Source organism: Lactuca virosa, chromosome 6, assembly GCF_052849685.1.
Source record: "Lactuca virosa cultivar CGN04683 chromosome 6, Lactuca_virosa_CGN04683_v6, whole genome shotgun sequence".
NCBI classification, from domain to species: domain Eukaryota; kingdom Viridiplantae; phylum Streptophyta; class Magnoliopsida; order Asterales; family Asteraceae; genus Lactuca; species Lactuca virosa.
Window position 1 is genome coordinate 67,303,439 of NC_136431.1, and position 16,967 is coordinate 67,320,405.

At 35.2% G+C, this 16,967-nt stretch overlaps 1 long non-coding RNA gene across 1 annotated transcript; it reads right to left on the reverse strand.

The window, feature by feature from the left end:
* Positions 1-9,929: 9,929 nt before the first annotated feature.
* Positions 9,930-10,806, reverse strand: LOC145119069 (uncharacterized). The gene is made up of 3 exons (XR_013713646.1): positions 10,687-10,806; positions 10,326-10,544; positions 9,930-10,241 (listed from the first exon to the last, which is right to left on the reverse strand). It is a non-coding gene; the product is annotated as an uncharacterized LOC145119069 (long non-coding RNA).
* Positions 10,807-16,967: the final 6,161 nt, after the last annotated feature.

The window sequence follows — 16,967 nt, forward strand, 5'->3', positions numbered from 1 at the left end:
CTTCGCATACTAGGCTCGGACTCGGCCACGTACAAGCCTCGCATGCGTGATGCGTGTCCGACTCGTGGCGCGTCCGAAGCGAGCCACCTCGCCTGCGCATCCGACACATGCCTCGCCCTCGTTGCTGACACGTGCCTCGCCCTCGTTGCTGACACGTGCCTCGCCCTCGGCCTCGCATGTGCGACGCGTGTTCCCTCTTCCCCCCTTCGGCCGAAGCCTCGCACCATATATAAGGGAAGTGCGAACCCTCCCGGTTTTGGTTTGTATTTTTCATACTTTTACACCCTAAATTTTATTTTAAGCTACTTTTAACCCCCAAAGCCCGGGGATCATACCTAACACCTGAAAAACATCCCGAAGTGCCCGAAGACCCTGAGAAATTTATCTTTTCGGTTTGAAACTCAACCCTCGCAAGGCCCAATTTTCAATAAAGCTCCCGGTTTTCATCGAAGAAAGTTAATTATAGAAACGAGGTGTTGCCCAAATTACTATTTTAACCTCCAGTTATTTCACAGTGAGTTCAATATAAGGACAATTGTATGTTATGTGTTATATGTTCAATATGCTTTCCTGTGTTATTCTGGTTTTATACCTTTGGCTATGTAGAGCATGTCTCGTATTATTTTGGTAACAGAGCTATACCTTTGACCACGAAGTGAATGAGTAAGCATCACTTGGTATTGGTATCTAGCCTTTGACCATGAAGTGAATGATTAGACATCACTATTGCATTGGCAGAAGGCTAGGTAGGGCTAAAATGCCTTTAAAGTGTTAGCAAAATTTTTATTCAGAAATCGTTTATTTTTCCATGCCACATAGGAAAAAGTCTTATTGATGTATATCAAGTTGAAATTGTTGTATCTCACTGATTGTAAATCTTTGAATCAGATCATTTGTTGATATGGAAAGCTTGTCACATGATTCACATACATATGCCTTTGTTGTTCTTTGTTCCTCTTTGCTTATGTCATATTGGTATATATATGGCATAACGTTATATTATATCTATTTTTGAACTCACTAAGCGTCACCGCTTATCCCTCTCAGTGTTTAGCTATTGCAGGTAATAAGGATCCAATGTAGACACATACTGTTGGAAGATTTAGAATAGTTAATAATATTACTTTTGTATTTAGTGATCGTGTATGTATAAAATTATAATTTCCTCGGTAGTTATGTAATATACTAAAACTTAGTCAGTTTATATCCAGTCGTTTGTAATTAAACTATCAATGTAAAATATTGTTTATGAATATGTATGTAGCATCTTTTGGAGTAATGTGATGTAGTTTTAGAGAGGGGTTCTCACAAGTTCTGTAACAGCTTGTAGTAGACCTTGACACTTAATAAACAAAATTATTATAAATGTATAATAATTATACAAAATTTACAATATAATTTACCTTGTGATGATCGGAAATAACTACAAGACCCCTACCACAATCAAGGTCAAGATCAGCAACTAACAACTCAATAAACCAGGTGCAATTATCTTTGTTCTCTACATCAATCACTGCCCATGCTATTGGATATACATGATTGTTTGCATCTCTTCCAATAGCAGTCAAAAGGTTTCCCTTGATCTTACCCTTTAGGAAACAACCATTCAAACCTATCACACGTATGCAACCCCTATTCCAACCATCCTTGAAAGCCTTTAAGCACACATAAAACCTTTTGAAATAGTTCATGCCACTTGCATTAGAATCTACTCCCACCTTACAAGTGCTCCCTGGGTTAGACCTGAGGATTTTTGCAGCATAGTCCCATACCTTTGCATAATGTTCTTCTAACTTACCTTCTATCATCTCTCTTGCCTTTTTCCTAGCCCTTTGACATTGCCCCATAGATACATCTACTGAAAACATCCTAAGTACATATTCCTTCATCTCAGTTAATGTCATCTTTGGCTTTATAATAATATCCTTCAGGTAATGTTTGGCTAACTAGTTGCAACTAACCAAAGTTCCAAAATTATAATTTCTAGCACATAGATGTATGTCACAATCTGAAATGTTCGTTCATTATACTTCCACGCAGCATAAACGCTAAAGGGACATGGGTCTTTTTTATATATTTTCCCACACCTATCAATCACTCTATGCCTATCACTCTTCATAAACCACAACTGATACCCATTAGCTATTGCATAGTTAGTTAATGCAAACCTGAGTTAAGAAGGGACTCGTAACACTCTCCCACTACAGGCTTCAATTGTTTCAAATGGATGTCTGGATCATGAACCCTGTACTCTACACTCACTTTACCATCATTTTGAAAATCAATATGATCATGTTCTGGATTGTCACACCCCCAAACCGGAACGGCGGAAATGTTCGGGGGTGGAGGACGTCATGTACAGTATCACAATAGTTGTATAATAGTAATCAAAGCAAACACAACCATTACATTGATAAAATATAGTATTTACATATGTTCATGACATAGTTTGTATGACAACAAAAGTATAAAAGACGTGACTCTAAAAGCTCCGTCTTCTCAAAATCCTGCGGCTATACCTGTCTACTGGTTCCCTGAGAATACAAGTGATTTTGAAAGTGTATCAACATTTAAGTTGGTGAGTTCATAGGTATGTTTTAGTGTCGGAAAACTTGTCTTTGAACTTTAAAAATTCTAGTGTGTTTCTCAAGAAAATCCAATATTTTCTATAGTGATAGTAGTGTAATCATGTGTGTTCCTTGTATATGTATACTGTATTAGTGTACTTTATGTTCGAAAACAATGTACTCTATCTGATATTGTATGAAAACCTTTGTATGCATATCTGGATACCACCAGTAATAGCGAAAGTAGTGTACTGTATTAGTATCTGCATGAAAAGCATGTATGAATGTCTGGTTATTATCAACTGTAGAGTAAAGTATTGTTCTGTATGTAAACCATGGTTACCACCAGTAATGTATAGTAGTTTTATTACTTAAAATAAAACCATGTGTTTGTATCCCCTAGAATCCTCTAGTTGTAGTGTATAGTAGTTCTATTAATTAAAATAAAACTATTTGAAGAAATGAAATCCCGTAAATGAATGGTTAGTTTATATTGTTGTGAGTTTCATATAACCATTCTAATATGCCCTAGTGGCCTCTACGGCGTTCTTCAGGCGTCGGTAATATGACATTTGTCACCCCCAAGCATGCCTGCTTAACTGTAGATAGCAGTTTGGGTGTGGGATTGTCAGTCCCATATAGATCTATACACAAACCTCACGCTCTCCATCCGGGAGACTCTGGTTATATTTTATAGGACTTGAACCTGTACCCTTGTGGGTACCCGAAGTAGTGCCTCACAACCCTATATTAACGAGTTTACGCATAGTATTGTAGTGTTCTCTTGTACTTTGTAAATGTATGCACAACCTTATAGTAATGAACTTTGTAATGTAAAATAATTATACTTAAATAATTATTTAGTAATGCATCCCTTATACCCGGGAAAAGTAGCATTGTCTCCCATAAACCAAATCTATCGTAGTTTTTATGTTCATTTATGTATAAAGCTCTTAAGTTAGTGAAATCATGTAATGTATCCCAAACTATACCTATTATAGTTTGTATGTATGTTGTGTATTGTACTGGAAATTTTGCAATTATAGTTGTATGTTGTAAACTACCCTTATGCTCAGCATGTTACAAAAGGGATAAAAATATCTCAATATTTTTGTAAAATGTAGTGATTCCTCGATTTGTATCAATTGCAAAAGTTTTAAATCTGAATAAAATCATTTGTATAAAAACAAAAAATCCTTGTGCTTTACTTGTATTCCCCCTGAGAACATTAAAAACAGTAAAAATGTAGGGGTATGAACTCACAGTTGTTGGTGCACGTGTCGGATAGCGAGACCGGGAAGATGACCCTCGAGTTGTTGTATGCGAAATTAACGAAATCCTAATGATGATTAAACACATAATTGTATTTATATTAGCGAAACCATTAATTTAAAGTGTTAGAAAACACTTGTCTTTGTGTTAGGAATATTTACCGTAAATGGATCGAGTGTCAAGGGGTTTTCGGTTCTAAGGGGGTTGACGGCCGAAAACTGGTTTGCGGCTGAAAACTAGTTTGCGGCCGAAAACAGGTGTTTGATCTGTTGGTGTTTTCGGCTCCTTGAAGATATGAAGGCCGTTCATGGGGAAAATATTAAGATTTGAAGATTCCCACTTGAATGTATGAGTGTTCTTGGGAGATTCTTGGGAGCTTTTTGAGAGAGTTTTAGGGTGAAATGAGTGAGAAATGATCAAGTTTCCGGGGAAAAACCTTTATAGCGGTTGGGTTTTCGGCCGGAATGGGGGTTCTCGGCCGAAATTCGTTTTCGGCCCGAGGGTTTTCGGCCAAAAAACGCATGGCTGGACAAGTTTGCTGATTTTCGAGGGGAAAACTTGATTTTTCGAGTGTTTTTGGTTCCGAAAAAATTATATATAAACTATGTTTATATATTTAAGATTTTTTTCTAACCCTCACGAGCTTAACGGAATAACCAAAATTCGAAATTTTATTTAACGGAATTGACTCTTATTGACTAGAAAGTATCGGGTTGTCACATGGATCCTTAACACCAGCTTCCTGATCATCTCCCATTCCATTAAGAGTCCTCCTCAACATATTTCATCACATAATATGTTAAGGAATGGGTCATCAGACAGGGTTGAGTTTGGTTTAAAGATCTCTCGTGCAAAATCCAGGAAAAAGAAATCTATGAGATCATCATCAGAGTCCTCGTCCCTTACATAAACCTTTTCAGGCCCTTTCACCTTTTTAGTTCCAGATGATGAAGCCATCTGTTCAAGATGAAAAATTAAACTTGTAAGTGACACTATGGAACTCGATTATGGAAGATAAGAACACACATACACGTCAATTTCTTATTGGCACCCCACGTACCTTTCTACTTCAGTGTCTTTCAACTTCAAAATAGAAGCTTTTTGCATGCAACAATGGTGTAAGAAACCCTTTTCAAACCCTTCTTCTTCCTAATACCAACTACATGAAACCCTTTTTTGATGCAAGGCGTTCCTGTGAAAGGTGATGTTTGGTGGTGTATGAATGATTTTTCAAAGATCGAGTAGTATAGGAGAGTGGTGACCGGCTGCGTACCTTAACATGTTGTTAACCGGTTGATAATACGATTTTGAAACGTGGTCACAATTATTTAAGGCTAATTAGAAACAAAAAATCCATTTAGGGCTAATTTAGAATCGGGGTGTAAAACTTATGGCTTTTATGGTATTAAGCCTTCTTTTTTAAAATAAAATAAACATGATATACAATCTTTTTTTTATAGCATTACATATATTTTTATGATTTTTTTGTAAGCTAATTTTTCGTAGCATATTTTTTACTAATTAAATTCCCAAGATATATTTTTTCAATAAAAATATCATGAATACTAAATAGTATGTAGACAAATTTGTTATAACATTTGTTTAATTTTATGTAAAATATAAAAATTTTAATTTATTTGCATTGCTAGACAAAATGGGGTGTAAAGATGGGAGGAGGAGGGAGGGGTGAACCAAAATAGATGCAAAAATAAGTTAAAATTTTCATAAATGTTGGTGTATGGAACTTAGCTTTTCCGTTATACACATGGTTGTAGGTATGGTCGTATGGGTAAGGGTGGGTTGAACTTTATATAGGGTTGTTGGTGGGGTAGGATTGTAGAGTGGGGTGAGGTATGTGGATATATTGATTAGGGATAGGGTAGGTGGTGTATAGTGTTGTGGGGATTTGTAGATGGGGGTGATGTGTAAGGTGGTTGGTTATGGTAGTAGGGATGGGGTGAGTTGTTTGGTGTAGGGATGACACTTAACATTTAGGGTGGGTGTTGGATGTGTTGGTGCATGTGTAAGTAGGAATGTATGGGTGGGAATTGGTAGATGGTGTATGGGTGTGTGTGTACATGCATGCATAGGTGGGTGAAAGTTGATATATGAAGTGTTGGTGGGTTTTGATTATAAGGTGTGGGTGGGGGTAGGATTTTAGGGTGGGGTGTGGTGAGAGTGAGGGGTAAGGGTATGATGCGATTTATGGGGTAGGGATGACACTTAATATTTAGGGGTGGGTGCTAAGTGTGTGGGTGCATGTGTAATCGTGTTGGTATTGGTATATGGTGTAGGTGGGGGGTATACATGTATGCATATGTGGATTTAGTAGGGTGGGTGGATATATGGATTGAGATAAGGTAGGGTGTATTTAGGCATACACCATAAACCTTCATCGTGAAGCCTTAATCCTTAAGCTTTAAGCCTCCAGCCTTAAGATTTAAGGTTTAACCCTCGAAACTTAAGCTATAAGCCCTAAGATTTAAGCCTTGAGCCTTAAACTATAATCCCTAAGACCTAACCAATAGCTCATGCACCATTTACTTAAGGCTTATATCTTATGCTTGAGGGGTTAGCTCTTATGGGTTATGGTTTAAAGTATAAGGCTTAAGGATAATGTTTTATAAATTAAGGTTGTGGGCCTTAAGGGTTATAAATTTTGGATTAGGGCTTTGCAAAACGGTTACTTATAGTTTTATGTTTCAGGGATTATGACTTAAGGTTTAAGGTTTATGACTTGTGGAGTGGCTCTTAGGGATTAGGTCTTAGGGATTATGTCATACGACTTAGGGCGTATGTCACATATGTCTTAAGGCTTAATGTTTAATGCTTATCCCCTACGAGTTAAGTCTTAGGTCGTATGGATTAATCCTTAGGGCTTAAGGTTGAAGGATTATGGCTGATAGATTATGGGTTTTGGTGTGTGGCTTATGGATTATATATTATGTCTTAGTGCTTAAGGCTTATGGACCAAGGCATATGACATATGGTTTAAGGCTTAAGACTTAATGCTTAATGTTATGGATTAAGGCTTATGGATCAGGATGTGGGGTGTATGACATATGTCATATGACATATGACATACGTCATATGGTATATGACTTGTGTCTTGTGGCTCAATTATGGATTAGGGCTTATGACTTTTGGCTTACGATTTAGGGTTTTTGGTGTATAATTTTGGGCTTAAAAGCCATAGTTTAGAGCTCAGGACTTAGGGTTATAACTTATGATTTTATGAAGTATGGCTTAAAGGTTAGGACTTAGTGTTTTAATCATTTTAAGAAAACAAAAAGTATTATTTACTTCTTAGGAGTATCATTGAATTTTTAGCCCGAATAGTGGCTAGAAATAAATCTTTCTTGTTCACCAGAATGAAATTATTTAAAAAAAAAAAATTAACATTGATATATGAATTTCTTATATTAATTTAATATATTTATAATATGTTTTAATTAGAAAAAGGAAACCAATTCTCTATAAAAAAGGTTTATTTTCGATTCAGATTACCCCAAAGTTTTAAGAAATTCAATATTCTTCACCGAAATTAAATATCTTAAAAAATGGTTTATTTTCCATATCAAGGCCCCGTTTGATATGGAATTGCCCCGTTTTCCCTTAACACGATGCCCTTCACATTCCTCAACGACTCTTCCCCTTGAATGAGTGCTTGTGATTCACAGATGTCCTCCTCCTCACGCTCCACCATTGACGTCGCATGTTGTCCTCCACCCTCCTCGACTCCAACACAGATCATATGTGACTTGTGCTATGTTCGATCAAAAGCAAGAAAGGAAGAAAAGGGAGACCATCATCATCTCCCCTTTGTGTGTGTACGTGATGCGATTTGAAAATTAGAAAGATAAACAAGGAGAATGTGAGGAGAGAGAGAGAGAGAGACAAACGAGAGAGAGGGAGAAGCAACAGAAAATGTTGCTGCCATTATTTGTTGATATTTGCAGAGGAAATGGGAGCATTGGTTTGTTTCTATAGATTTTTTTCTTCCTCAACGATTTTAAGTATTGGATTCTTCGATTCGAATTTATCTTCCAGTTTTTTGCTTGATTTCTTGAACTTTTGTCATGGTTTTAATGGAAATTTAGTTACTTTACTACTAGAAAAATAGCCTTTTACGACGCGCAATGCGTGTCGTAAAATGCTCAGACGACACGCAAATGCGTGTCAAGAAAGGCCCTGTTATAACGAAAGACGACACGCTTTTGCGCGTCGTCTATTTACGACGCGCATTTACGACGCGCTCTTACGACACGCAATGCGTGTCAAGGAATGCCCTGTCATAAAGAAGACAACACGCATTTGCGTGTCGTAACCTTACGACGCACATTTACGACTCACATTGCTTATGATTAAAGCCCCTGTCAAGAAAGGCCATGTCATAAATGAAGATGACACACATTTTTGCGTATCGTAATTTTAAATATTAAAAAAAATATTATTTATAGATTCACTAATTTTCAAATTAAATTTGCATTTAATGTCTCATAATAGAAAATAAAATACCATATACAAAAAATACAATCCATTACATAAAATTTAATGTCATACAAATAATCGATCCATGGAAAGATAAAACAAATCAATAGAAGTTGGTTTCTCCCTATACATCATTATCACATACTAAATAACAAACTTTATTTCATATTCATACATATATTACATTATTCATTAAAAAAACATATACCTCATCTTCACCTAAAATGTTATTACATGATGCCAGTTGGCGACTTCATTGATGGATCACCAAGAGGAAGACCAACAACTGCACTAAAATGTTCCATGATGTGCCCATGCTCATATCCTGTAACTTTAAACATTTAATAAAGTAAAATACCTCCTAAAAATAAAATTGCACAAGAAACAACACATCATAATGAGAAATTCTCCACCAAACTTTGTTGGTGTGGACTAATAAAAGTTATAGCATGTCCAAGCAAGCTGCAAATAATAAACATCAAGATTATTAGCAACTAAAAAAGCAACAAAAATAACACAACAAAATAACAGACCAGAGAATCGGGTTCATAAATTCAATCACCTCATGAACTCACAATTCTAGTGAAAAACTCACCATAAAGTTCCTACGATATGAAGTGAAACGAACTCCTATATAACACAATTTATTAATTTATAACTAAAAATAATCACCTGCAACATCAAAACCTTATAAAAGCAAGAAATTGGAAGGAATGAAATCTGTCACACGTTTGGTCTGCGCAAAAGGGAATGGAATTCACCATGAAAAAGAAAGAACAAATTATCTTTTTTCACTTATAAATTTTAATGAGGTAATTTTGGTTTTTCAATGAAAACGGAAGAACGGAAGAATGGTATCATGTATCATATTAAATTCTGAAAGCATACATAATCTCACAACACAAGACTAACATAAAATGAAGCATAAAGAGCAATATACTACAAGACTAATAAATGGAGACGCTAAGAATTAGTAACAAAAGCCACCTTTTTTATAGCCTTATATTGCTCATTTAACAAGTAATGGCATTGTTCGGTGCTTATTTTCTCTTCAATAGCTTTTGCTATGGATTCCTAAAAGTAAATTAAAAAAAATGGTATCAAGAAATAAAGACCTTCTTAAAACAAATATATAAATAAAATTGCTACCAGGACTTACTTGAATCCTATGTATCTCCGTTTCTTTCTTTAATAACTCAAGACTAAGTCTCAACTGTTTGTAAACCTAGATTGAATATAATGGAAAAATGAGAACCAAGTATTTGAGAAACTTTCTTGGGCAAAAAAAAGCAGAAAACCTTTATGGAACATTAAATGTGACTTACATCTAGCTCTTCAAGCACTTGTTGGCATTGTACTTTGTTTGAACCAGATATTGCAGCACCAAAGTAAGCTAATCTTGGATAATTAAAATCACCCATATGCTGCAGAAAATAAACAATTCCACCAAAAATGAAAACAAAGAAAGAAAAAAGTTAATTCAAACATTATAGCAAATATTTAAAAGTATTAATAATAATAATAATAATAATAATAATAATAATAATAATATAAATATTAAAAAAAAAACTTATAACATTTCAAAATGGTTACCCTTGTATGGCCACTATATTCCCAATTGTCATCCACAATCCATTTCCCATTCATTTATCTGTAACAAAATTAAAAAAATAAAAATAAAAAAGTAACTGCCCATATTCACGATATTCTTACTTATTGAAATCGACAACAGTTCTTCTATAGAAACATCCTTCTTGGTCTCCTTTCATGTGTTATGTTGGAATTTAAATTCTAGATATTTTGTCACCTATCTTTCTGTCATAACATAATCAATGTACTCATATTCTAGTAGCAATTTTGAAATTTTAATTCTAGATATTCTGCAAAAACTCATTTTTGTCTCTCAGTACCCTGCAAAAAAAAAAGGAATAAGTTATTCTGTCAAAAAGGAACATCAAGAATTAAAGAGACGAAGTGAAAGTCAATTAGTCAAACCTTTTGAAGTTTTTGCAAAACAGAATCTTCAAATGCCTCACCAACAACCTCTTCTTCATTTACATGTTGTTGACCATCAGAATACTTCACAGGCTCACAATTAGTTACTGTTGGTTGAAGTCGTATAACCAATAAACGATTTGAACAAGTGCATACCAATTCAGAAGGGAGATTTTTTCTTATGTACTCATCTGAATCTTCCTCCCACTCCATAATATCCTACTCCAAAAGAAGAAATTATTTCAATGTAAACATTACTTACTTGCAGTTAAGATTTTGATGCAAATGCATTTTCAATTAACAACCATCATAATACTTATAATAATAACAAACAACAATAATAAAGCAATAACTATCAAACCTTTTCATTCATTACTATTGCTGGAAAAATTGCAGACTCCAGCAAAGATGAAAAGTGGTGAAACAAGTCTCCACCCCTGTTTCCAGATGATTATAATTCATTTGTAAGAAGGAATAAAATGAAAACAAATATTAACTGGCTGATGCACTGAATGAAAGCTCACTGGGGCTATTTCTAGAAGTCGAGATATAACATCAAAAGCTAAAGACATAACCCTCTCTCCCAAATTATCCCGCTTCTGTATAAAACACATATTAAATCAACCCAGTACTATATTAAAGGCTAAAGATAAAGTTAGAAGTAAAAATAGCAATAAAAAGTCAACCAACAGTTTAATAAAGGCTATGATTTAAAATAACATTTTGATAAAGTTAGAAGTAAAAAATGTTGCTTCGTTGATAAACTGGAAAGGAAAAAAGCATTAACCAATATTTTTTCATTCCATCTCTTCAAGGAATGACAGTTACCATTGTACCCTTTATAAAATATACAGGCTCGTTTTCAATCTACCAAAATAACCCTTCCAAATCATTTTAATCCACTTGGCAGCCAAACACGCGAGGGCTGGTTCGGATTCGGCGTCACGACGAGCTTCTGCTGTGATTTCGTTCCAGACCCGCTCGCATTCGTTTTCTCCGCCGTTGACGGTGGTTTATGTTAAACAAACTTTGATCATTGTTTCTTTTTCAAAGAAATTTTTATTGATTATGGAACTAATTCTAAGCAAACTGGAATCTACAAAAATTAATGATGCACCTTGTAACAGATGCGGTCTCACTTCGTAAGAGAACATAACTATTGATTAAGGATTCATCATTTTCTTGAATAACAGTTACTATGAAATTCACAGCATCAAATCTAGGGTCAGGTCTCAAGTCTCCCCTAAATTCAACTTGAACCTGTCAAAAAGTGTTGCATTAGTCTCATATATCAACAAGAACACTAATATGAAAGAGAAATCAAGAGAACCTCAATGCTAAACATAGTCAACTGTTGTCCTGCACCAATACTTGCAGGATCCCTAAAGCCTGATTGACTCAAAGGAGTCAGGTTTTTCCCTTCCGGACATGATATCTGAGAGATATCTTGTTGTGATTGTGAAGTATTTTTCCCATTACACATGTCAGCAGAAAACTCTTGTGAATCCATTAAAAAGACTTTAGTCTTTGGTGATGAAGATTCTTCTGTTAATGCATTTGTAGTCTCTCTAACAACATCTAACATTAAAAGAGACAAAATAAGTACATTTTGATTGATCTACACCATGTTTCCAATATGAAAGTTGCCCCTTCTTCTCATGTTCAATTGCGGCCCTTCAAGAAGGAAATATCATTTGATTACATCATCCATATGCAATGTAACATGTTTATAGGGACATGAATGATGAAGTCGCCTTGCATGTTGTAATTCTTGTCTAATCCCATCAATTTCTGACTTCAGTCCTGGGACTTGCTGCAAGTCAACAGTAGCTCTAGCAAGATCTTGAGTCATACCCTGAACTTGACTAGTAAGTTTTTGGCGTGTAGAAGTCAACTCCTTAATATCAGCATGTAATTGCATAAGCTCAGCACGCATAGCTTCTACTCCATGAATCTGAAGGAAAAATCATATGAATTTTTTTATAGTCATATATGTAAATGAATTTGATAATCAGGTTTGCGTAGCAATAAACAAATAGTCAATCGGATGAAATAGATCTGTGTTAATGAACATATTTGAAGTCTATGTGACATTTATCGAACATAAATCCACTTTTTCTCAAATTTATTTAAGCCTTAAATTAATGATTTAAGGCTTCGTTTTGATTTTTTTTTTCTTAAAAATTCTCATCTCAATCTACAACTATGAGACCTAATCCTTCCATTGCGATTTAACTAAAATTCAATTAACTTAGTAAACCACATCCATTAATTAAACGCAAAACAAATAGACCAGACCATCTGAAGCTGAAATTGGATAACACTAGCGAGATTAAACAGGGCTAGAATGTGAGAAATTAGAAGATCTGAACAACGCAAAATGAAAGAAGGGATAAGAGATTACCAGTAGAAATGAGAAATTAGAAGATCCGAACAGCATAAATCTTTAAATTTGATCGTTTATAACAAAAAAATTGAAATATCACAGGTGAAATTAGATGTAAAACACATACCTCGATGATGTGGTTTTACCCAAGAATTCAGTGGTTCTGAGCATGGTGATGTACATTGAGTCGATTTCATGAGGGCTTTGGGATAGGATGAGGGTTGTTGGTGTTGGTAACCCTCCCTAACCTACACCTACACCTAAATGTGGTGGTGTACCACTACCATTCGACTCTCCTCTATTGTTCCCCTGGATTCTAACTGCCAACAACATTCAACAGAAAAGGGAGAACAGAGAAAGGAGAAGAAAAATCGAGAAAAAAAGAGAGCGAGAATAAAGATAGTAAAAAATGAGTAGATGAGATGGTCCGACAACTTACCTGATGGAAGAGACCGAGGGAGGAACAATGAAGACATCTTGGGACAGTGATGGAAGCGAGGAGCATGGTCGTCCAGGTTTTAGGGGAGAAATCAAACTAGTTTCTTCCTTAATTTTGGAGGACGGACCTGAAGAGATCGAGAAAAAAAATCCCTAGTTGGATGATTTTATGACGAGGAGGATGGTCACGGGGAGGTGATCCTATGCTCACCGGAGAAGAACTAAGCCTGAAGTGAGATCGTCGATTGTTGCAGAGGCCTGGGAGAACCGATCGAGAATCGGAGAGCGTTTTGAATTTTCTTGAAAAAACCCTAGGTAGAATGGTTCTTGAAAAAGCCCTAGGAATGAGTGAATGAAGGGAGATACACAGGAGAGATTGAAGAAGCGGGCACTTCAAAATTTTAGAAATTCAGAGGATTTCATTTTTTCCCTTTAAAAACGCGCGTTTGATTTCTAGAGGACACACATTTAAAACAAGTGCCCTCCGTGTTTGTATTGTTTTTGTTGGACATTAATTTTAAGGCAGGCAAAAATGCGTGTCCTCTATCCTTCAAATTTTGGAAGGCTGACATTATTTTTAAGGGCACACAAAAATGCGTATCGTAAATCAGCGAGTGTCATTGTTTGCGCGTCATTAAAGGGTATTTTTCTTGTAGTGTTAATTTGTGTTCGCTTTTGGTGTTTTTTTGGAAAAATGCCAATGCTTAGGAAGAGAATGAGGTTTTTTTTTACTTTGTGTTGATTTTAGTAAGTGATTTTTGAAAGGAAGAGAGAAGAATTAGGTCATATTATTCCCTTTATACTTAATTGTGTGTCTCTATACGATAGACAATAGTCACAATAAAAGATTGTTTTTATGAATAATTATTAGCAAATCGCCACTTATGAAATTAATTTCATGTGGTCATTTAGTGAACATTGTCATGTTCATCATAATTGCATGTCTGCAAAAGATACCCGATAACCTCAATAAACTTTGAATTGTGTGATAATTTACTAGCAAAACGTCACACTAAAACAACATTGATGTCGCTAATTGGTGATATATAGTCACTATAATTACTAAGAAAGGGTGTCTACTGATGGTTTAACACCACAATATTGAATAAAATGATTGATTAAAATAACAAAATTCCTTACCCAATAGCCACACTTTTATGATACGACCACATTTTTTCATTTCATACAGACACTAAATTTTGAAGTGACTGTAAGACGTATACAATGGCATCACCTTCAATCATACTTTCAGTGGAAAAACAAAATGTCATTATACGCATATGGTCACACTTTTATGGTGTGTCCGTTGATCATTTTTGTATCAATAAATCAACCTCTTTATCCAAAAAGCATTCTAGTCAATTACTAGGTTTGAGGGCAACCTAAAAGGAATTTGATAATAGTTCAAGTACATACCAATTTAGTTATTGACTTAGATACCTAATCCAATATAAAGAACGACCCAGAATTCAGCCTATAAATAGAAGGTAAGGGCACATCATTTCTCACATCCAACTTCTTTCACTCTGAATTTTTATGAGATTATAAGCTCGATTTTTTCTAGTTATTAGGAGTATTTAACAAGACCATGTGGCATTAGAGAGCCCAATAACTAGAAGCTTTCGGGTCGGAGTTCTGCCAGCAAACTATCAAAGTTTTCGCTAGAAATTTGTGTAAGTTAAGCTGCACTTACTATGCTTTAAGTGTAACTTATATTTATATTCATAGTAGTTATTATGAATGTATAAATAAGATTTATCAGTAATTCCAGTCATAATATTGATTGATCTACTTATGGGATTGATGTCAAGGCTAGATTTAGTAAGGTGTTTAATGTGGGTTTTCCAAACAGTATACATTTATACCAAACAGACCCTACCTCTGATATGATGTTACCTAGTTGTTCATTATTTGATAGATCTCGATGTATTCATTGGCTTTGTTGAGGAATCCATGAATTAGTATAAATAAAAATGATTGCTGAAACACAGTAATATTTGTACTTAGGTTTTTTTAAAAGAGATAAGATGAATCATTAGCCCAGGAGCTAGCTTCCCGAGGATCTTCCACCTCAACCAAGTGAGTTATCTCAGTATACTATGTATTACAATATATATTCATGTATGATATAAGAGCTAGTATTATAGACTCTAGGTGCTTAATGTTAGTGTATTTGAAGCTAATAGAGTAGAAAGTATAGTCTCTATGTGCATCTACTAGTAGAGCCGAAAGTGTAGACTTTATGTTCACAAATGTTGTTGTATTTAAGTTATTCATTACTAGATAACTTAGGGGTTGACGGCAAAATGGCGATAGTTCAGGAGCCTATAGACCCATGTTAACGATGAAATACCAAGTACGTCGTAAGTTTAGATACATATATAATTGGTCAATCGGCGAAAGGTCGAGAACCAATTGGTGGATCGGTGAAAGATCTTGAGCCATTATTTGTATGCATGTATATGTATTATCACTACTAGAAAATAGCCTTTAATGACGCGCAAACAATGACACACGGTAATTTACGATACACAAAAGCGTGTTCCCTAAAAATAATGTCATCTCTTCTAAAATTTGAAGGATAGAGGACACGCTTTTGTGCGTGCCCTAAAATTAATGTCCAACAAAAAAAATTAAAAACACGAAGGGCACTTATTTAAAAATTGGTGTCGTCTAGAAATGTCGCTTTATATTTTTTTTTAATGAAAGGCACGTTATCTTCTTTTGCAGCTGGGGGTAAATGAAAATCCCAAAATTTTGAAAGCCCGCCATTGTTATCCTCTACCTTATTTCCATCGCTCTTTTCTATCTCTCTCTCTCTCTCTCTCTCTATCTCTCTCTCTATCTCTCTCACTCTAATGCCCAAAAAACCCTAATATCATCAGCAATCCTCTTTTCTCCCACAACAAAATCACAATATAACCAAATCTCTGATCCCGTCCTTTGAACAGATCAAACCCGCAGGGGTTCTCGATTTCTCTATGTTGATGTCTGGTGACACGAACAAAAAAAGGAGTCTAGCGCCTCTACCTTTCAATTTCATTTGTCGGTTGCTTCAAATCGACTCTTGCTTTCTCTCTCACAGGGGTTTCTTTGTGTGTTCCCTTCACCTCCGTTGATGTCGTTTTCCAAGGCCAGTCTGGATAATCAACATCATCGGTAAGTGGAAGTTATGAAGGAATCTCTGTCGGATACAAAAGGTGTTCGAGAGAAAGGGAGGATGCTGGAGACAGAAAGGGTCGACTGCATCATTCCGATGAGCAGTTAGTATGATTTGAATTGAACCTCCATATTCCAATCGACCTCCACCATCGATTTGATTATAACGTCACATCCATCATCTATGACTTAGCCTCTCTGGATCACTTAACAGGTACCTTTATATTTTTATTTTCAAAGTTGATAAAAATTGACATGTATGATTTTAGACTCTGAGAATCCTCAATTCTATTTGCTTTGGAATTTACATAGAGTTGGCATTTTTCACTGGTTCGATGTGCAATACAGGTTCGGAAACATTCGGTTGTACGTTGTTAATCCTTATTTTTTTAGATTAAAAAGTTTGAAACTTTGTTCAAAACATCCATTGGCAAACAAACTCTATAGGTATTACGCTTTTTTTTGTTGGTGATATAATATAAATTCTAATAAAACAACTACTTTTTGTTTTATATTATTCATGAATCTTAAAAAACATAAGAATGATTGGCAATGAAATATGAACTCATTCGTGACAACCCGAAAATTTCTACCTTGTAAGTCAATCCAATCAACCAAAAGTCAGACTCGTTTCTATTGCCTTTTTTCCTTGTTAAGGG